The sequence below is a fragment of the Xiphias gladius genome, chromosome 24 (assembly GCF_016859285.1).
Source record: "Xiphias gladius isolate SHS-SW01 ecotype Sanya breed wild chromosome 24, ASM1685928v1, whole genome shotgun sequence".
NCBI classification, from domain to species: Eukaryota; Metazoa; Chordata; class Actinopteri; order Istiophoriformes; family Xiphiidae; genus Xiphias; species Xiphias gladius.
In genome coordinates this window covers 13,968,967-13,992,611 of record NC_053423.1, presented here as the reverse complement: position 1 = coordinate 13,992,611, position 23,645 = coordinate 13,968,967, and the positions used below count along the sequence as shown (strand labels likewise).

Here is a 23,645-nt window from a genome sequence, read left to right as displayed (position 1 = left end):
GATGGAAGACCAGCACGGTCTCCAGACTTAAACCCTGTGGAGCTGGTTGATGATGAACTGGACAGAAGGTGAAAGCAAACCAATCTACAAGTGTAACACGTTTGTGGGAACCTCTGCTACAGTGTTGGGACAAACTTTCTGAACAATATTTGATTTCCATTGTAGAAAGAACGTCATGAATTTGTTCGGCTGCTAGATGAGTCAATAATTTAAATTAAATTTAGGATTTAAGATGCACGATTGTTATCTTTATTATTTATTTGTTCTATGCTTTAATTTCCGAGTACACTGGCACATTACACTATGTACATTTCAGTAGCAACTGGAACAATGGAGGCGGCCTAAAGCTTTTGACGGGTAGTGTATTTGCTTTGGCAATACTGTTTGTGAACTATTATGCAGGTAAGGCTCAATAAACTGAAACTGAAAAAAGCAGTGTGAAGAACAGAGAGAAAAGGAGACCCACATATACAATGAGACACACAAAGAGACATGAACTGCCTCTTGGTTACGCAACTCACTCACTAACCCTCAGCACAATCAGTACAGGTCAAAGTTCAGAGCTCTTAAAAGCTGCCCAAATGTGCTTCTGTGTACCTGATGATCATGCTTTTTCCTGCTGATAAATACAGACACGTCTCCACGACCATTCATACAGTATGCATACATACACAATGCACAAGCATGCCTAGCAACCTAGATAACGTTGACAGTGTTGCAGCTACGATAGACAATGACACTCTGACACTCTGTAAACAACTTAGATGAGGCAGATTGGTGTACAGAGATAAATGAAGATAAAAACACACCTGCACGTATATTGGTCAGCACGCACATGTTACTGACAGATCAGGGATCAGCTCTCTAGGAAAAATGCTGCAGAGCTTTAGGTTAAAAGAACCTGCTCACACTCGCAGGTGCGGACGTAAATTGAGTATCTCCTGATGTTGATGCACCCCTTATGAAATAATAGCTGGTAAATGCCATGATGTGATAATATTACTCCACAAAGGAATCTACTAGATGGTCAGTTTGATGTGAAACTATTAAGGTTGTGTTTGTCTTGTTACAAAATTCTTTTACTATTAGATTTCAGTATTTAAAAAAGGATTTAATTTGTAGGGCCTTTCTTATATCAGTCTTGATGTCGTCCATCGCATGAAAAAAAATATTTTCAGCTGCTATGCACTTCAATCAGAGATTTTTAATGTATACTAACCAAGGTTTAACATCAAATCCAACATCCTCCTTCTCTCTTTTCCTCTTCCTTTCTCTTTTCTCTCCTATGGTCTCATCCCCCCTCTCTGATGATTGTACTCTCCAGTGAGACACAACATCACCATGACGTGACAGAGACGTGAGGAAGGGGGAATAAAAGACATCGTAGAACAAATTGTATGACCGAGACAAAAATTAGTGAAAACTGAAAAGAAAAAAGTAAGTGAGGGACTGAGAATAAATTTCCTCCATTACTCTTCTGTTTGCATTTCTGTACAGTATTTACCTGTAAACATACTGTACATTTGTGTGAGGAGCTAAAATGTGTAGGTGAGACTGGCAGAGCGCACTAATGCTGAACATCAGAGAACAAGCTGCCACCTGAGGGAATTACTCAGCATTCCTCAGTTGAGCTGCGTTAGCACAGAGGGCCTGGAGAAGCAGGAGTCGCAGGGAGACCGGCTTTGATCGGCCCCCTAAGATCCCAACACTGGGATAAGAGGAATATGCTGGGAGGGGGCCTGCAGGGAACACACATAGAATCAAATCTTCAAAAGGTGTACACATGCGCGCACACGCTACATACGTCCACTTCCATTTTTCCAGACATTCAAAAGACATATATGCCGCCCACGCATGCATAGTAATAATAGACTGCTTTTGATCCTTTGCGAAGTCTTTCCCTCCCTCTCTCAAACACATACTGTGCATTTAGTACATACACACACAATATCTTTAAAACATTAATATGGAGAGCACTGACTGTCATCTTTACAAAGAAATTTAAGCAAAAATGAACAGACCACCCAAATAAAAACGAGGATTGAACTAAATTAAATACTGAATTAAAAACAACGTGTACAAGGATAGTAAACTGTCTTAATGCAACAGGCCTGTTCTCCAGCAGTAATCTCACGGCAATGCGGTCGGCAGGTATAATGGGTGGATTATAGATGTTCTACCACAGTATTAGAGCGAGTAGATACAGGCTGTCGTCGTAAGAGCAGGTTTCGTGAGACCTCATTCCACTCCTTGAGACAAACTTTTAGTCTCACTCGCCACCATAATTTCATTCCAGTCAGAGTGTGCTGAATGACAGATCAACCTGGACTCTTTTTCATGTCTGTCAGACTTTTAACTGTGGCAAGAGTTTCTGTTTCTTTTTGATTGCTTGATTGCTTATATAAGCCAAAGTTAAAGTTCACTGGTTAAGACAGAAAATATTCTGTAATCGTGGCAAACTTTGATGTGGCATCTTCCAAAAGAGTGAGACCAAAGTAAAAATCAAGGTGAAACCACTTAAATATTTTTTTGGATCAGAAAGGGGATGGGCATGCCTCTAAATTGTCTTCTGCACTTAAAGTTAAGCCCAAATTAAAACACAAAAAAATGTACAAAAAACTAAAAATCCTTCTATGTTTGAATGCAAATCTAATTTATCACATAGCACACAGTGGAGAGCGACAAAGAATATCAGATTAAGCTATTACAAGTCTGGCAATATATTAGACTCAAACCCACATGTCAAAGGCACATGTCATGCATCACAGGACACTGATGCAAAAAAACATTAAATACACTTTATTTGCATGATAGCTTCACTGAGTGGCAATTAATAGAAAGTGGGCAAATAAAAAGCTATTGGCTGAAAGACTAACTTTAAAGAGGAAAATGCAAATATTTGATACTAGAGACCCACAGGCAGAACCATGAATCTTCTTGTTTTACAGTTGCTGGCTTCTCCTTCACAATTATTTTGTATACCAACTAGTTTCTAGAATGATGGGAAAAGAATTGATCTTACAGGAAATCAAATATTACAAATAAGCAAAAAATTTACTTGAATCATGTTATAATTGTGCTTTGACCGTTCAGGCAAAAACTGAGGCGCACAACAGTAGAGTGTGTACATGGCCAACCCTAGGGCAGTGCTGACACTGTGCTGACACTTACATACAGTATCACTCAACTAGTTAGAGAAGCTCTTTGTGGCCGGATAAACAAAATTTAATTTTTTCGTAAAAAAAAAAAAAAAAAGCCTGTTTGGCAAAAGAAAGAAAACAAGTCAGTTAAAAAGAATTTGATTACATGAGCAGTACAGATTTGTATCTATCATGTATCTGTAATGCACCAAATACTTTAATATCCTCCTCTGGACAGTCAACTTTAAGAAGTTAATAGTTATTATGGGGTTCACAGCACGACCTTTGGAAGTCACCAGAATACGTCACAAAGCACCACGGCTGTGGCAGGTTCCTGCTGGCAGCACAGGTGCTCACATGCACAAACATAACAGACACTGAATACACACACATGGATACACAGACCCTTGGCTAGGACACTGCAGCTACCCCCTTCTTACCCCACTGAGATACACAGCCACACTCATAAAGGTGCACACACATAGACACACACACAAAGTGCAGGTGCTCACACTGCCCCACCAGCTGTCCCTTGAGATCCTGCTACAAGGTCTGATGAACAGGACAGAGAGGACAAAGGAACAGAGAGACTACAAGAAAGAGGACTGAGCAGATGCCAACACTGACAGGTGTGTGTGTGTTTGTGTGTGTGTGTGTGTGTGTGTGTGTGTGTGTGAGGTCATGGCTCACTTCCAACATGCTGCACTGCCCTTAACCCAAATAAAGTCCAGTTATCTTTGTTTAACCTTAACTGCTAGTGCTGTGTGTATATTCATGTGCATATGTGTATGTTTGTGTTTGTATACCATGCCCTTGGTGGCCACTGATAAACTATGAATGCAAAATAGGTGCTCATTTAAAACTGTAAAATCATTAAAAAAAAAAAGAAGAAAAAAACAGGCCTAGCAAAAAAAACAAAATTAAAAATAAAAGGCTTGCTTCTTTAGCAATTTGAACATGTATCAAATAACATAGAGAGTAATGAGGCAATTCAGGTCAGCGTATTTGGTTCTTGTGACTTTAGGTTATGTCATTGTCATGTCACGTCAGCTGCATGACACATCATCCAGTTGTTCCCTCTCACTCATACAAAACACTGGCAATCAGTTATATAACCAAGGTCAAAGGGTCAGAGCAGCTAACATAGTGCAGCCACACCCTGCCATGTGAATTCCATAGTGAGCTACACGGTCAATACTTGAGTCGCTGGAGATGTACAGCACCGCTGCCCTAGCTCCAGGGTCCAGGAATGTCTACGGTGTGGTGTTACCTCTCCTCTCCCCGCAGTTAGGCACTAATGAGCCCCATGAGAAAATGCAAATATGCCGGGCAGATTGTAATAAAAGATAACAAATACGAATAAACTAATTCATTAAATAGGGTCAATAAAATTTCCCATGACTAGTGTCGACAAGGAAGTAAATGTACAAATGCTTGGTTTTAGATGTCACACAAGGGAAGAAAAAGTCACGGCAAGAGCCCCTCATGAGCCAAAACACACAACATTTTTGAGCATTTTGTAAGTGTAATTTGCGTCCTCCAAACCCCTTGTCCTTAACTCCTCTTTCTGTGAGCCGACTGTGCTGGCTAGGGAGCCCATGGCTCAAATACTTCCACGGTGTTTAATACAGCTCTGTTTTAAAAAAAAATACCACATACTCCACTCCACACACACACACACACAGTGCTTGCTTCTCTACTATATTATATTGTGCTCTTGTCAAGTACAATACCGCAGTTTCTTGTGGCAGCTTGTGTGACTGGGTGTTACTCACAGGGATGGGCACCATGGGGCTACAAACTGCTACAAGGTCATACTGAGATTACATTGTTGGAGGGGCTAACAAATAAAATGTGCTCGCACAAACACACACACATACCTTGTCACACAGAGATTTTAGTAAGCTGTTGATGGCCATTACTACTTACACAGGATCAACTCAGAAATTATCTATAAATATTCAAATCTAAATGACAGATATAGCATTCACTACAGATTCATTAGGAATGTGAAATGTTAGAGCTCATTTGACCCAAACCATCTGAAAGCAGAGTATTTATTTGTTTATTTATTAATTCATTATATATTTAGTATTAAAACAGTAGCATTTTTACATATCTTTATTATTCACATAATGGATATAAACTATATTATTTGCCAGTTATATTATTATCAGAAAATACATTTCTGATTGACAAGTTCAGTACAATGAATCAATGTCAACAAAGCCAGTTTCAGGCCAATAGTTTAAATGAGGACAGTGATTCTGTAGCGACCAATCTGCCTGTTCTATGTAGAATAAAAAAAGATATGTGCATTAGAAAGCACACATACGCTCACATACACAGAGGGTAGTCTTGGGTCAGGGAGTTCTCAGTGCAATCTCTTCCGACACATACTGTACCAAAGCCCTCTCTCATACTCCACTTTACACAGTTACATTCCACACTCGTGTGTACACACACACATACACACAGAGACACACACAGGAGTGCCCCGAATGTCTATACATGATTAAAAGACTGAAAGTGGGGCAGGCGCACAGTTCTAGCTCTGTGAAATTACTGCAGTTCCTTTCAGCTCACCTCAAACAAACACACACACACACCCCCAACAAGCTCTATGTCCAATAAGCGTGCGCAGCTTCGTGCACATACTCACACATTCACACATTCACAACCCACACAGCATTGATCCAATAATTGAATGATTCCCCCAATGAAGCAGCAGGAGAGCAGGAGAGCATGAGAGCCAACAGCTAAATGGTGCTGGCCAGAGAAGAGAACTGTTTTTAAAATATCAGCCCCTCCCTTCTATTCATCTCCCCATGAAAAATTGTTTTCCTGCTGCTTTGCACTTGACAGGATGGTGGACATGATTTTTTTTTTTTTTTTTTTTTTTTTTTTTACAACAGCATTCTTAATACCCCAAAGAGACATTAAGCTTCCCAACTTGGGCTCAGTAGGGGTCCACAAACCGTTCAAAGAAACCTTCATGTTGCACAAAACATGTGAATAGGATGAAAGCTTTTGTCAACTGGATGTGACATATCAGCTTTTAATTTAGAGGTAGTTACCTGTGAATAGAATATGGTTTCACTGCATATTATTGCATATTTCGAGAATGGCTTACACAAAAAGTTTTTTAGCTGAGCATAAATTACACAATCATTTTAAAAGATCGAAAAAATATCCCAGAGATTTGATAGGCCTCATTAAAGTCAAATTCAGTGGTCATGATGCTTGCCTTGCTGTTGAAACACAATTGCAAAGTGCTGGTGACTGAAATGTTATTTGGTAACAGAACAGTCATACATTATTTGGAAAACCATGCAGTACCGCTTGCATCACTGTATTCTGTGCAAGACTGGGTTTCTAAACTTTAAACTAATCCTTTAAACTATTATGGGATCATCAGTGCATTTTGTTTGTCACCTCTGAACTTTTCACAGAAAACATCTGCAAACTTTGTAAGCGCCCAAAATAGCTCTCAAATAACCATTTGCTTTTGCAGCACTCTGAACACTAAACATTATCTGGTCAAGTAAAACAAAAATATTTAAAAGAAATTAGGCAACAGTTCTCAGTTAACACCCGGGATTTTGTATATTGTGATTTTTGATATTACAATAAAGTATTCAGTGCAGGTTTTTTTTCCCATTAGTAAATAGGATTTGCCTTGAAGTGTTGTGTTACACACTTTTTTAGGACACGACAATTTGTTGTTTTGAAACTCAGTTTAAATTATCAATAATTTTCCAAAACATGGACCTATACAGGTACAATTTTTAGCATTTTTCTCCGATCCAAAAAAAACCCTTGATTAAATCTGAAATATTTCTGGAGATGGTCACACATGGAGATATTTCAGCCAGATCCAGCTCACAGTGAGTCAAACACTAATGATGAGAATCAGGCTCGAAATCTTCCATGACTCACCACACCTTGGTCTGGGAAACATGGCTGAAATGACTTCTGTTGTGTTCAGTTACATGGATTTACAAGAAGAGGTGCCTGGTATACACTGTAGTACTTACACTGGACTAAAGTGGGCATTTTCATGATTTTCCAAAATGGTGAATAAATATCAGAAGTCATGGGAAATTGTGTAGTTTATGTGGGGGGTTTTTGTTGAATACTTTATCTCTCTCATAGAAAAAACTGTCTCACAGCTGCATCATATTAGTCAGTTTCCCAAAAACATATGCTCTCCAGGTAAAAGCCACTGATAAGAAGCATGCTTGGTAGTGCAGATGAAAAATTTAGACTGTTGCAAGTTACAAATCAAATCCAAAAGGTAATTCTCAGAGAAAACTAGACAGTCTGAGCTGAGCCACATCTGGTCAAAACCTCTCTTTTTACATCTCGTGGGGGCTTACAAACAGAAAATCATATAAGTGAGTACAGGACACAAGCTTACTACTTTTACGGGGCATTATGAAACTGTGCCTCGGTTTTAAAAGATTAGAAGTAAACAACAACAATATAAACCCTACAAATCTCTTCTCCAAAGCTGGACCAGAGAGGACTGAGCTGTATTGCTATTGGTGGACTCTAGTCACATGTTGCACTTGGCAAACACACCTAGGACCGAGAAAAACCTTTACAAAAAGTTCAAACAGAAACCTGCAAATCCGGCAACTTCTTAGCAGCCTTGTGCAAGGTTTCCGAGAATTAGATCATAGAGTGTTTATGGGAGAGGGGACTTTCTATGGAGTTTCTATGTTGTGGTTTGGGGATTGAAAGAACGCTTTTGCAACGTGAATCTTTGAACTTGTGGATGTGTCCAGTTTTTGATTGATCACTCTGTTTCAACATTACCACCAGATAAACAGAAAAAAGTGGATGCAACACCACAAATGATCAATTCCAAGAGAAGCTTTTGTGAAACACAGATAGCTCGTGGGTCATGTTGATAAAGCCTAGACTTGTTGAAGGTCAGCAGATAGATAAGTAGTACAACATACTCATACTGGCACACATGAAAACACACATATACACACACACACATTTTAATATGCTTTTTAGGCCTACATTTTACAAATAAGCATACAAACAGTAGCAAACAATGAAAATTCTGACAACTGGGTATTTTGTCATGTTACTAATACATTTAGCTCTAATTAAGGGCAAAGCCTAAGGCGCCCTCTCCAAATGTTGCAACTGACACAGAGCAGTATTTTGCAAGTAGCATTTTTTTTTTTTTTTCAGTATCCCTGACATCTGTAGATCCTTCACTATCAATACTGACAGATAGCCTTTGGATCATGTTGATACAGTGAAATTTATAAACAAAAAGTCAATGTGCGTGTTTCATTAGTGATGGCAGATATGACGGGTGTATTTCGGTCAAGTTTGACACTGAAACAACATGAATTTTGCATTTCCCTTACTCACACCCCCACAACACCACAAAACACACACACACACACACACGCAGTGCCTCCTTAAAAGGCTACACTACTTCTGTACTTCAGTCTACAGTAAGGTAGTGTGTCCTGTCAGGTTGCAAATGCACTCAGCTATCCATCTCAGGCAGCTGCACCAGAGGTAGTGTGAGGGCAAATCACTAGCTGAGCTAATGGCATGTCAAGCAGCATTAAACCAAGCTGACTGGGCACTTGCCTCAAAAACCCTAAGCACTGGGCTTAAAGAGGAAGGGGGAGAAAAGCATCTTTTCACTCAAAGAGATGTCTGTTGTTGAGTTTTGAGGTTAATTGGAGGTGAGGGGTTTGATAGGAGGCGGGGAGTTTCAATTTTTTTTTTCTTTTCTTTTTTTCAGGTTAGTGGTTAACGCTACACATCTGACAGGCAGGCGTAGTAGGAACCTATTCAGAATCTGTCTCGACGCAGGGTGTCTTAAAGTGCTGTGGGAAATATTGTCCTAACCCATTCAGAACACATTACCAATCACACAGTGCAGTAAATGCGGCATGGAAACTCAAAATTTTTTTTATCTGAGTTGCACTGCTGTGACATTTATGGGGCACGCTATCCGAGGAAAATAGTGGAGAGTATAGAAGCAGTGTCAACAACTGACAATAAAAGTTAAATCCAGTCACTTTATTGGCAGGGCCCTTAAATCACTGTGATGTACTTAGAGCACTTCACAATACCCACACTATTAGCAAAATGGAAAAAACATCTGGAATCTCAGACCTTCAAATGAGAACAAGTTAACATTTGAATTGAAACCTCACTATGAAAAAGAAATCTTTAGACACTTTTAAAAGGGATCTATCTACCATGATGTTTTGGATGAATATATATATTAATAACTACAGGGTGAAACATCCATAAACATAAACACGACAGACGTGCTGCATTCAGTATATGTCCACATTATTACATATATGGACATTTTTGACGTTACTCAAGTAACCAAACATAAATTTCCTTTAGACCTCCAGTTTCTCCTGAGGTGATATATGGCTTTAAGGGATACCTATTTATCCTTTGATGATGATTCTAAAACCACATGACACTAACTGTGACTTACTAAGATCTGACATCTGGGAAAAAAAAAAATTCTCGTAAGAGCCATTAAGATTATGGAATGTACAAAAAAACAGAGTTATTTTGGTCTGATGAGGAAGCCTAGTAATTTCCCATTAGGTCAACTTTCTGCTCCTACCACAGGTATTTTCCCTGGGCAAGCCCCTGCAATGGGTGTGTACACTAGCATAAGCTGTGTGTGTGTGTGTGTGTGTGTGTGTGTGTGTGTGTGTGTGTGTGTGTGTGTGTGTGTGTGTGTGTGTGTGTCCATACAAATACCTGCTATGAACGTGTGTATATCATGTAAGTCGTGCATGAGCCAGTCAATACGTGTGAGATTGATGTGAGTTGTACGTTTATCCATGGACACATCTCTCGCTTGTCTCTCTGCCATGCCATATGTGCATGAGGGTTTTACTTTGACTGTGCGAAAATGAGTGTGTGTATGTGTGTGTGTGTACAAACATGGCTATCTTGCAGTATGCATTACTCTAAACAATGTACAGTACACATCCTGGGCAGGTATGACACTCAGCCATTTTGAAGCCAAGTTACCTTCCCTACTGTGGCAGTTGATAGTAGATGACACTGTCAGAGAAGCAGGCCTGGCCAGGCCGGGCCACAGTGAACATCAAGTTAACCTAATTTATCTGTGTCATAGCTCTTCACCTGACCCTGCTATACACTCACTCTCTAAAGAAAACACTGGCAAAAACACAAACTTGAAGTGCAGCAGACACAAACATGCACAAGCACAAAAGTACTTAATTAAAAAGGCAAAAATACACACAGAAAAATGCAGTCATGAACATGTGAAAGCACAAATACACACACTATACATGCACACATACAGAGTTAGAGCACTTTTCATATTCCTCAACACAAGTTCTATCTAAACAGCAATTTTAGGCTGCCGGTGAAATGCCTTAGATAGTATTATACTTGTGGACAGGGGCAGATCATCCTTAAAGAGCAGGATATTGAATTTAGTTTTGTACTAGGCACAGCACTAGACAAAAATGAATTCCATTAGGTCTGTTCTGCACTTTTGTCTCTGCACTCAAAGCAGGAAAGATGCCACCATCTTAAAACATGTCTGTGAAATTTATAGCTCCACTTAAGTCACCTCTCCTTGGCCAACAATGTATACAAATCAGTTACTTTGAAGGGATGCTTGTCAAGCAATAGTAGCAGGCCACTGGAGAAACTGAAAATATAACCTATTATCAATGATTCTAGTTTAGGAGGGTGGAAGATAAATGGAGAAAAGATCCCGGTACTCTAATTGGTGATAGACTCATGAGGCTCGTGGGTAGGTAGGAACATCCTGACTCACTAGATGTTATCTCTACAGCAGAGTTCTAACGCGCCTCCCTGACTGTCATAGCCAAATGTCCCTGTTCCAATGTCATGAGCTTACTATGTAGCCAAAGGAAGGGACACAAATAATAGCCAGTAAGTCAGTCAGTCAGGCAGCCAGACATGTATCCAGAAAGCTTGTCAGCTAGCTAGCCTGCAGCCAAGCATCCAGCCAAATGTCCAGCCAGATGAGGCTGATCCAGGGCCAGGCAGCAAGTCAGTCATCCAGTAAAAAAGATGAACTGGCCAAGCCACAACTACCAACCAGCCAGCCAGTCAGACAGACGGACAGACAAAGAAAGCCAGCAATCCAGCCACACATCCAGCAACTTGCTCTATTCAAACCGCACCACAGCTTTGTTGGAGAGGGAATAGTTTCAGCCTTACAGACACTGTTTTAAATATTGCCTGTGGTTTAGTTGCACAGGCTTGTCTCAACCTGTCATCCAGTGCCCACCCATGTATGCCCCTGACTACATGGTGACCCAAGCCCTTTGATTTCCTACACTGATGCATTGTCAGAAAGACGTTGATGGAGTTTAGCAACTGGCCAAGGGCATACTGGAATTATGGACTTCATGGCACATGTCACATCACAATCAATGAAATAAGATATTTTGGGATTCATGTACTGACACTAGCCATACTGCCATGTGCTGAGTTTTGACATTAGTATCCTAATGAGTAAACAGTAGTAATGGAAAGTAAGTTCTTGCCAAGAACAACATTGGTGAAGGGTGGGTTTTGGTATTCCAGGGATTGTTTCTATCACTGGCCATTTTCCTGTTATTGAATTCCTCTCTCTCAATGCATATCCTCCTGGCTTCAACTTAAGTCTTTGTTGATACCCACACACCCACCTTGCAACTGAGGGTCTAGGGGCTTTGCAACCCCCCCCCCAACAAGAAGCACCATTAGAAAATACAGGTAGACAGGTTCATTTTTAACTGAAATGCTCTTTTTTTACAGATTTACCATGACAGGCAGATAATGAGCCCCCTCAATAACAAACACATGCAGTACATGCAGATCCAACATAAAAAGGTACAAACTAGCTTATTGTACTAAGTACGAATTTGTATCACTTAAGGCTGAGCTAAAGGGACATTGCAGCGACCGGGGTCCAAGCCCTTGCAGCAGCACACAGCCCCTATGTGCACAGTTGTCTGTGTGTAAGGTAGCAACATGATTTTCTCAATATTGAGTACACATGTACAGTACGTTTGGAGTATTGAATACACAATTGACGTGCAAGAAAAGACACTGTAATGTATATTGTATACTGTGCTGCCCCAGCTTCTGTCCTCAAAAAGATTATTTTTGTTTATGAAAGTGAGGAAGGGTATGGTCACGGCAATTTACTGTCATCAGCTGTCATGGCTATAATTTTCAATTCTTACAACTAAATGCAATTTAGTTGCTTTGCTAGCTAAAAGCATTAGCATTCAAACAAAACAATTACCTATTTCAATACTGTAATATAGTTACACTACCCCCCTAAATAAACTTTCATTAAGTTTGAAATCAACCGAGCAACTGATCAGTTGCTTCTGAACATATAATAGATATAATGCTAATGTTCAGGTGACAGAAATTCTACATTTGTGCTCCAATATATACAGTATGTATGACCGCAGTTCCTAGCATTCTTCTTTCATCTCTCTTCCTCATCACAATCTATCTGACTGTGTCCCAGGTTGTCAGCTTATCCCTGTCCCAGGCCTGGATCTCTAAGGGGAAGCGAAGAGTCTGCAGGAGCTGTCTGACTGCCAGTCAGTGTCAACTTCCCTCTGTAATCCTCTACTGCCTCTGATAAGGCTAAGGCAGAGAAGACTAGGCTAGCAGAGGAGAAGAGAAGAGAAGAGAAGAGAAGAGAAGAGAAGAGAAGAGAAGAGAAGAGAAGAGAAGAGAAGAGAAGAGAAGAGAAGAGAAGAGAAGAGAAGAGAAAGTCATGTACACTTTGAAAATTGAAGGGAACAACAGAGGCAGAAATATAAATGATACAACAAAATGTTTTTGAAGAGGCGAGATGAGTAGAAATATTATTTAGAGAAGGGACTTGGAGAGTAAAAATTTAAGCCACAAAACCAGATTCCAATCCCCAAAAAGTGCTGTGGCTTTGTCACTGAGCTAGCCACAGTTGAAAGAGCTTAGAGTCACAACTCTATTATGCACTATATAATACCATTAAGCATAGAGAAAATAACTCAAACCACATCTGGATGTCCTATAAAAAGAGTGAACAGTTATCAGTTAGGTTCTCCCACATTTAACTTGGCCCTCTAAAGGCCAACGCTTAAAACCCTTTCCTCTCAGCCAGGCTTTACTTGGAATATGATCAAATATGAATTGAGGCCGACAGATCACAGCAGGAGCATGCTGAATTAACTATTGTATGATGATTTACATGAGGTATCACGTTTGATGTATAGCTCAGGCACAGAAATCTTTCTAGAGAGAGTTTAATAAACAACTCTGAGGATCTTAACTGATTTGATGAGTTGCTTGGATTCAAATTGGCGCAGGAACTCAAATTTGTAGCGTAAAAGCTTGTCATTTTCCCAAGTGAGAATTCCATCATTATTTAGACAATATACATTCTGGAGTTCAATCCAGTTTAGCCCTTTTCAAAAATTGCTTGGCATATAGACAACTGTATATCATGTCAGCTACACTAGTAGCCATTACAAAGCCAAAGCAAACACACGGCTGACTTAAGTCCCAAAGCCAGCTTCCCTTTTTCACATGGTTACTGAGCCATGAAGCGGCTTATCGACCTGACAGTGTACAAAAGTCTGTAGGATGACATTAGTCCTCTCTCTCTCTCTCTCTCTCTCAGAGAGACTACCTTGGTCATTCAGAAGATTGGTATTGATTAGCCACTTCAAAATAAAGACAGTAAGCAAAGATATAGGGTCACAAAGTCTCCAAATATGTGCATGCACTGTAATGTACTCACACATGAATAGAACTCTACAAGTACAAGCAATAAACAGGAGCAATCCTCCTGAATGTTATGATGAATATTTTATATGAATTATAAATAAAAAACAACCAATTGGACTTAAACAAGTACATTACCAAAGTTTAGTGTTTAAAAAGACCATAAAAAAGTGGCCTCATTGACCCTTATATATTTAATGACACTTTCACACTTTACAGATGAATTGCAGATTCAAGTGTCTGCCATGGCATCTCTATTGAATTGCCACCTCCCATAAAGACAGCAGACTAAGAAACACAAGGCACACACAATAACACACAGTGGAATGTTCTTTCACACAAAATACAAAAAAAACTCTCATTGATCCCCTTTAAAAGCAGTATTCTGTGTGTGAGAGTGTCCTTTCTCTTGTGTGCATGCATGTGTACGCTGTGCGCTCATGAATAGAGGAGGATGAAAGGAAAAGCTGAAAAGGTCTAAGCGTACTGCATGGTTCAACCAGACAGCTCAATCTCTTGATCTGCCCCCACCACCACCCATCACGCTTTACTTTTTCAAAATCATTTTTCTCACACACACACACACTCTTTTTCGTCTCACTTCGATCCCATACTACCTAAATCACTACATGCTTCTTGGATAAAAGGAGAAGACCAAGGATTGACAGTCTGGTGTCAGTGCAGAAAATAGGGGTTGACTTCATTTTCATTATCACACATCATACAAGGTTTGTGTGTGAAAGTACATAAAACCTGGAAATTATATTGGAAGGAGAGGAGGAGAAAGGAAACCAGAGAAGAATGTCTAATCATTATGCTGAACACAGTGGCTTGCTAAAACACACATCCTTAAGACCTATAATTTGTTTTCACTGCTTTGTCTCTTCTCAGTGTACAGCTATCTCTAAAGACAGAGTGGGTGCAGCTAAATAAACTTCTATGTATGTTTACATTATAATAACAAATGTCTGTGTGTTGTTGTGGCTCTTTGCAGCATGCTTGCACTATGTAGATGAGAGTTTGCAGTCAAGTCCATAGTGGCAAATAAAAGGGTACATCAGGAAAACTTTGGCTGCACATTAGAGCTGAGAGCTTCTTACTATAGCGGTGTTGTATTCAACAGATTATTATTTGATGCAGCATGATTTAAATCATTTTGTTCGCCTATTCTGAAACCACTGCCTTATTTGCTTGCCCCAGCACCACCTAAAGCTTTTGCAGACTCTAGCACAGAGCAGAGTTTGTTTGTTTTAATCTGTGCTCAGAAGAAGACACAATGATCTGAAAGGGGGCAATGTGAGCAAAAGCATTCAAGAACATTTACTCACCCATGTGGACTCCAAACATGTCAGGGGAATATGAGTAAATGCTATTTCAGGTTGTGAGAGATGGGTAAAGGGTTCTTATGTGCGTTTACACTCCCCTACATCTCTGCCTGCAGTGTGTAACCTGCCAAAGTTATTCTGTTGAAAATGTTAAAAGTAAGTACTGCTGTTCCAACTAATTTCTCTTTAAATGTACACAGACACACAAATTCATTCAACCCTGAAATCTCTGCCCAATTATTACCTCGAAATTGCTCTCTGTCTCTCTCAACCACACGCTCTCACTAACACACAATTTTCCTCTTTTCCCTTATGTAGGCAGCAAATTCCAAAGACAAATAAAACACTCTAGCATGATCAAGCAGATGTGTGTCTTCATGTGTGTTTGAAAGTGTGAGTCGGGGTGCGCATATGGCTCTGACAAATGAGCCAGGCTCAGTTAAATGGCTTGTGATTAGGACACATTGGCATCTAATTGCCTCTCATTACCATTTGAAAGTGAGTGGCGGCTGAAATCAAAGGCTATGGTGGAAGTGGTAAAGTGCAGTGCACGTATGCACATGTGTATGTGTGTATGCGTACATTTTAGCGCTATACATTTTAGCATTTCACCATGTCAATTTTGGACATGTCTGTGAGCTCATCACATGGTCAAACCTTCCCTCCCTTTACAAATCCCTACTAGACCCTCTGGTTAGCCACCATGTGAAAGGCTGTCTATCGTCACTCTCCACCCTTTGTGTAAACATCTCTCCTCTGGCCATGTACTCACCACCCTTAAGACAGCCAGGCATTAGCTGTCAACCTCCATCCTGAAAGACCTGGTGCTGAAACAGCTGGGTTTAACTTTTGTTCCATCCCAATCCTGAAATTCCTTTCTAAAATCCTGGAATGTACTGTTTCCACTCAGCTTAACTCACATCTGCAAGGCAAGATTTGTCATAGCACCAAAACTGCCCTATTCAAATTCACAGAGCAGCTGACTTTGGCCCCTGCTCCAGCCCCACTCTTCTCAGCCTGAATACAGCTTTTAACATGGTGTCTCATTAAATCCTCCAAAAATAATTATCCTCTACTAGCATGGCCCATTCTGTACAGCTTTTGTTGAACCATAATGCATAACAGTTTCTCTCCATAAAGATCAAGACCTCAAAGACCATCTCCTGGTGTCCCACAGGGTTTAACACTGGGTCCACTTCCCATCATGAGACATCCATGCATCTACTACGACAGGGCTGATGCTCAGCTATTCCAAACTAACTCTGTAGTTGCTACCTCTCTCCATTCTCCGACCTGCTGCCTCTACAATACAGAGAACTGAGTGAGCCAAAGTCTCTAGAAATACAATAGTTTTAATATCTGTATTGAGCACAGTTCCCTCTATGCTCAAGTATGAAGCCTTGGTTTAATTCTTGACAGCACCCTTTCCATGGGGCCTTGCAGAAATTAACAAACCCAAAAATTCTACTTCTGTATTCTTTTGTCTATTTGATATTTCCCCTCCCTGTCCCAGGTAATCATAAAAATACTCAACACCTCCTTGTTACCTTCAAGCTGCACTACAGAGTATTTTTATCAAAGATCTTCCTAAATCCTAAATAAACTCATTGTTTTTTAGAACTTCTCTGCCAACATTATTACTCACACCTGAGGATATAAACACATCACCCCAATCCACCATTTATTTATCTATTTCTTCTTCACTTTTAAAATGACTACAAATTCTACACTATGGTTACCTTAGACCTTGTAGATATTGAAGAAAAAAAGATACAAGCAGATATAGCAAGTAATTTGGATGATAAGCATTGGCAGTGAAGATTAAATTCTGCTGAATAGATCTACACTAGATGAAAACTCTTGTGTGATGTTGTAGTTTGCATTACGTGGGCTACCTGCTTTTGTCTATCATGTAAACAGTGAAAAAAAACAAACAAACAGCGGATCCAGAGATGTGCACAACACCTACGGCAAAAAACAAATGCAGCCACACTGCCACCACCCCGACACGTCTTCACAGAAAACTGGAAAAGATGTCAAACGTGTTATAGTCATGTCATCTGTCTCATTAAGTGTCAGAAACAGTGTTTAAAGTAGAAAAACAAATTCAATTTATCAGTTACTCACTCCCACAGGCTTTACAGTTTGTACTCACACCCTTCACAGACGACAAAGCTTCCAAAAGTGGTAGCCATCACACAGGGGAATAATAACTCAGATTTTCTATACTCTTGAGTTCAGATGTATTACTACTACACGCTGTCATAACTGTGAGTATAGCTCTTTGATGAATTATGTGTACAGTGGCAGTCCTCTTTAGAGACAGAATCAACAAGTTAAGATCGGAGACTGTTTTTGTTCAAATTGCAATTAACTGCACAGACACCATCAGAAAAAAAGGGGAAACGTGTGAAGCTGGGGGTGGGGGGTTGGGGGGGGGGGTTTGTTCGAGAGTTACATTTGTCCACCCACTTGGTCTCATTTGGATGCCATATTAAATTCATAATGTGAGGGAAGCAAACGCTACCACTTGGGACGCATAGCCTACCCTGAGTGTAACTCCGAGGTGTAAACAGAGTAAAAATAGCCTGCTATCACAGGCTTCCCTACAGTCCCGTTATATAATGGTCCAAGCTAGGATGAATGACATCACGGGTAGTCCAGCAATCACAAACCCTATGTCCTTTACAACCAGCTGGCAAATAAGTACCATGTCACATACGCAAAGGTAAATGCCTTTAATCAACAGTCGAAACATGCAAAACAGATTTAACTAGTCTGCGTTTTCGCAAACACCGCACAATTTATGTACTGTGGTTAGTTGTTCCTCGTTTCTTTTCGTGAACAGAAAACACTTCCGCGATGGTGAAACGTAGATAAAAATCTAACGCTTGCCTTTGACAGTCCTTGTCAGCAAGAAAAGAGTTCGAAAAGAAGACATAGGCGGCTCGAGGCAACGCTATATGTCAGCGTTTCTCAGTGTTTATTTCTAAGAAACAGTCTGCAAAGAGCAAATGTTTGAGCCGAGGTCGAGTGGCGCAGTTACTGGAAGTACGGCGCCTGCCCGACACCGGCTCGCCCGACGGACGCGCTCCCCGCTCGGTCAGAATCCTGCCAAACCTCCGCTGTCTTTCGCTCAACTTAAACACTACTTTGCATTCACGTTCCGAAATGACAAGAATGTGCATCTAAACGCCGCGCGCCCCCGCACTGCCCGGTCACTTAACAAATAGGTCAGAAGGCGAAGTAAACATTTTTCCAAGGCTTTGAAGTAAACCAGAGCGTCAGCGCCACCCTGCCCAGTTCTTCCAGCCATTTTCCCTACACAGCTCCAACGGAGAAAAGTGGCACGGCGAGAGCAGCGGCGGGTCGGCGAAACGAGCAGCGAAGGAGTAGTTTTTGTGTGACTTACTGTTGGGTGTAACGGGCTGCTGAGTTTTTGTGTCTGTCCTTGTTGCCAGGGCTCCCCTGCTCTGCTCCGGCGGTGACGGCGTAAAGCGTCTCCCCTCCTAATGATGTCTGCAGCGCGCAGCTAATAGCTCTCTGCCCCCACCTTCAGAGGGAGAGAGAGAGAGACAGACAGAGAGACAGACAGAGAGAGAGAGAGAGGGAGAGGGCGAGGGAGAGAGGGAGAGAGGGGGGGAGAGAGAAGTTCAGAAATGGAGCAGTTTGTAAGCTACTCATGCAAAAATGTGTGCGGGCTCAGGGCACAGCAAACAGCGACGGGATTACAAGAGCAGTTCGCTGACAGTAGGGCGTGAGGACACAAAACACACACGCCATTATCAGTTCAAGCGTGCTCAGATATAGTCGCAGCATCGGCTGCGTTTCTTACGGCGAGTTCCAGAAGTGTGTGTGTGTGTGTGTGTGTGTGTGTGTGTGTGTGTACTGTACGCGAGGGAGGCAGAGAAACAAGACTTTAAATTTTAAATCATGGTTTTATGCGCGATCGGGATGTACATTTTTATTCTAAATAGCCAGTATGATATAGAGCTTTCTTAATTTCAGTAGTAAAACTTTCAGTGTTAATCAACATTTCAGCTGCAAACCTCAACACCATAAGATCGAGCAGTATACTTATGTATAGTTTACTATAGTATACTAGGGACTTGTACTTTACTTTAATTCTATTCCAGAGGTCAATATTGTATTTGTTTTTTTGTTTTTTTTACTGCACTACATCTGACAGCTGTAGTCACTAGCTCCTTTGCAGATGAATATTAATGATCAGTCTATAAAAGGTGATGCATTGTTATAGATTAGTCATAGAAAACAATTTGTAGAATTCACACGTCCACCACCATCCTACAGCATTAAAAATGCTGCCTGTTATTGCATCAGTAATGATCATTCAATCAAAAATAATGTAATATATAATAATGTAACACTGACAGGGGCCATTCTGGAGCATACCTTAGTACTCTTACGTTTGATACCTTTAGTACATTTATGTTTTGATTAAGTAACCTTTGGAATGCAGGACTTACTTGTTCTTTGACTGAGTATTTCTATATGCTAGTATTACAATTTATACTTAAGTAATAGATATGAATATTTATATACCACCACTGCATAAGATAAGTTAAATGTATTATTAGTTTAGGTACGTTACAATATGAAAGACAAAAAAAAACATTGAATAAAAGTCACTAAATACTGTAAGAACATAATTTTAAAAAGTTAATACAGTGAATATTCAAGAAGTATTTGAAAATGTGTCTCTAGTTTTTGAAACACTGGTGGCTATTGTTTATACTATGAGCTCGGTCCTATATGATATCACATGCTTGGGATACCATACCATGTTTACATCTGATTACACGTTAAACCTTTGACATTTCTCAGACCGCTGCTGTCAACAGACCAGAAGGTCGCGGCAGGCATTTGAGGAAGAGAGCTTGTGATCTTAAGAGAGAATCAGCTCAGCTGAAGGCAATGACTGATAGTCAGCTGTCAGTGACAAGGTGGAAAATCTCAGTTGCAGCTGACACACACACACACTCGCAAACAGCCATAAACATACACACAATCGTGGAATACTACCAGGAAAATATGTTGGTGAAAGACATTTATGTACACAAGTCATGATTCAGTTATTGTTAATTCAAATTAAGCTGCTAAATTAAATTGTCTCTATTTGACTCAGTCACATATTTTGGCCATTTCAAAAAGCCTGTGAGGTTCAGCAGTTTCCTTGATATGATGGGTTATTACAGTATGGACCAAAAACTTAAAGAAAAAAAAAAAATTATGATCAAACCAACCGCAAAATTGACTCAGATACTATTGCTGATAAAGTGTTTGAATCAACTGATAAAGTCAACATTAAAGAAGTCTGTAAAACCCAGTTAACCCCTGCCCTCTGCTTTGAGTGGGGTTTTTTTTTTTTTTATAACGTTGACCTCTGTGACCTCTCCCAGATTTCCAATATGGCAGCGAGTGTCTTTGCCTCTTCGGCACAGGAGAGTGCAACCTGACACTGACCATGAGCCTTAGGGTGCACGAGGCTGCAGAGTGACAGACGATCAGGGATGTATCCCACTCCCTGCCAGTCACTCAATAAGTGGCCTATTGTCCCGCACTCTATTGTGCCCTTGTCACATGTTCGCCAAACAAAGAGACAGAGAGGTAGGCTGCCCTGTGTGCCAGGAGGCTAGCATTACATTCATGGCCTGGATGCATAGAAATGAAGAGACACGGCCTGGTGGTGAATGGACTCTGATATTTGAATGGAGACAGGAATGAAGAGGTTCAGCTCACAACCATTTACTATGCAGACTATATACATGTTGTGTGATACTTAAAGTGCCTGTGGTGCTTCCTATAGTGTCACACTGTATGTGAGTTACCCTCATAGCATGTGTGTCAGATCAGAATTCAAGAGGAAACGGTACGTTGACAACATGTTTTGAATAAATCATAAATCAAATAAGTGTTTTAATTATAGGGTTGCGTAGTGTCGTCATAGCTCACACAACTGCATGCATTTCCACATTTGCATTCACACAAGCATGTACTCGCACCGGTCAACCGTCTTGATCCACTCTGCGTGTACTTATAGATATACACTTTCCCTTACAGTGGGCTGATGAAAGGCTCTACATATGGAAAGCTCCAGGTTAGAATTTTTTAGCAGCTGAACCAATGCATGAAGAAGAAGTCAGTCCAGGAGTAGCCCGTCTGCCAAACTCTTCTTTTGAATGCCTTGCACCATTCGATGTACAATGAGAATATGTGCTGTGGTTTTATGTGTCTAGTGCAGGACCATGGCGTGCTTAAGGAATAATAAAGAACTACTCCCGAAGGAGGAGCAGATTCCTAGAGGGTAGGGTTGCTCCCTAGAAATGTACCTGTGTGCTTTGTAAGAGGTGTGAACAATATACCGTCAGGGACGATAAAGTGTACCAGGTGTGGCCTGTATGGGACGAGCCCCGAGAAATGGAGACTGCATGTCATATGGCTATTTTGCAAGGTTAAAAGACTCACTTTAAGTGTAAAAGCAACTTTTTTTAACCTCAGCGATCAAAAAAGTTGTCTTTTGGGCCAAAGGGGCCAAATTGAATTTTTCAAATGAAATATTAGAAATGGAATATGACAAGATATATCACCGGTCAGAAAAAGCTAACGCCTAAGCATTTGTATCAGTTATAAAAACTTCTTCCGACCAGAAACCCTAGAAAGAACTTCACTCAACCAAAGATTTTCAACTAAATAAGAGTCATGCACTTCACTCACAAGTATACACAAACAAGGGATTTGACACCTGGGATATGAAAAAATAAGACACTGAACTTAAAACGCGCACTAAGGTAGATAAATAATTCATTATCACCAGCCTTTGGAAGCAGCTCTTAGGGGATATTCAAAGATTTTAATGGTCACGGACATCTCTTCTTTATTGGACATCAGAGTAACAGTGTCTAAATTGTATGCCACTTAACATAGCACACTCAGCTATTGAGCACCCAAGCTCTTCAGGGATTTAGATGATTGCGTTTTCTTCATTTATGTGTGAATTCTGCAATTAACCTATTCAGCCAGTGTGAAAATATAAGCAGGAGAAAGAGTCGGCTAATGCCTCGACATGTTCGCTCTTCTCATTCTCTGCAAAATCTAATAAGCACTTTCTTAGTGTAAGAGGAACGCTCATCCTCTATGCTTTGAAAGCAGCTGTCACTTCAGATTTCAAGGCTGTGCTGTCTGCTGAGGTCCTCTCCCCGCACAGTGGATATAGGGTGTTTCACAGCTGCTCACTGCTCCCCCTGTTGCTCAAAAATGGAAGTGTTGACAAAGTGTCAGGGTCAGATGCTGGACAGAGTCCTACCAAACACACTCTGCCAGGAGAATACAGGAGTGTTTCACTTTATGCCGTTTAGTTTAGCTCAGCCGCCATGACATCAAGCAAAGTATTTGTTCATCCATCAGTTTGATCTATTTCAACATTTTCCCATGACTTTTAGCTGACTATTTGATCTTTTTTTCCATTAGTATACGCCATACATTCATCTTTGCTCACTTGCTAACTAGTTTTCACACATTCTCAGCAAGTGGTGTGCAGGTGTTAGCTGACTCAATATGCCAATATTTTTTTATTTTTTATTTCAAATCATAAGTTCTTTCCTTTTTTTTCTTTCAAACTAGTTGCACTACTCCACACTCTTTCCAACTACCCCCAAGCAACTGCAGAGGTAACCCTAAAGTAAGTACCCTGGGAATCACTGGATTATAATTATATCAATATATTTTACCTGCCAACAAGGGGAAACATGTCTATGTGATGTGTAATCTAGTCTGCAGTCTGAAGTTGTATTGGATTCTTTTTTGACTTGCTTTTCTTTACATAATAAACACATAACTACCAATGAAGTTGGACATTTTCACATCTTACATTCAATTTCCCATCCCTTCCCCCATTTTTTTCTAACTCTATGCTGTAGCAAAGATACCACTGCATCGCAGCCACATGTGATATCTTTGTCGAATTCTAAACGTGAAAAAAAAAAAACACTTAAAGCCAGTTTCAGCAGCATCTTAATCAGTAAGTAACAATCATAGGATCACTAATGTACCATCATTTTCACACCACCTGTCTAAAAACCAAATTACACATGTTTTAAGTTGCCCTTGCAAGTGTAATCCTGTGGTGAATGCCTGCTATTGGCTAACCTGTTCTCACACACCTTCACCAGTCCGCTACAAGGGAGAATGAAGCTGGGAGGATTAGGATGCATGGAGAGTTCCCTAATCTGTGTATTAACAGCAGCCAATTGAATCACGCTGTCCTGGGCAGGCAGATTTTGGGGAGTAATCTGGAGTGCCTTAATGTGATCTGTGTAAAAATTCCAGACGTAATTGGAACGGAGAAACATACACTTAGGTTGCT

The 23,645-nt window shown here is 40.4% G+C and overlaps 1 protein-coding gene across 2 annotated transcripts in view; it reads right to left on the bottom strand.

The window, feature by feature from the left end:
* The window catches only part of atxn1a (ataxin 1a), an 86,600-nt gene extending 67,817 nt beyond the window's left edge, over positions 1-18,783 (bottom strand). Inside the window, exons 1-2 of one of the 2 annotated variants that reach the window (XR_005706734.1) lie at positions 18,675-18,783; positions 10,451-12,832 (exon numbers count right to left, since the gene is read on the bottom strand). The gene's annotated coding sequence lies outside the window, so the exon portion shown is untranslated. Of the gene's footprint in view, positions 1-10,450; positions 12,833-18,674 lie in introns of those variants that run through there. The other variant, XM_040122082.1, reaches the window with a different exon arrangement.
* Between the last annotated feature and the right edge of the window lie 4,862 nt (positions 18,784-23,645).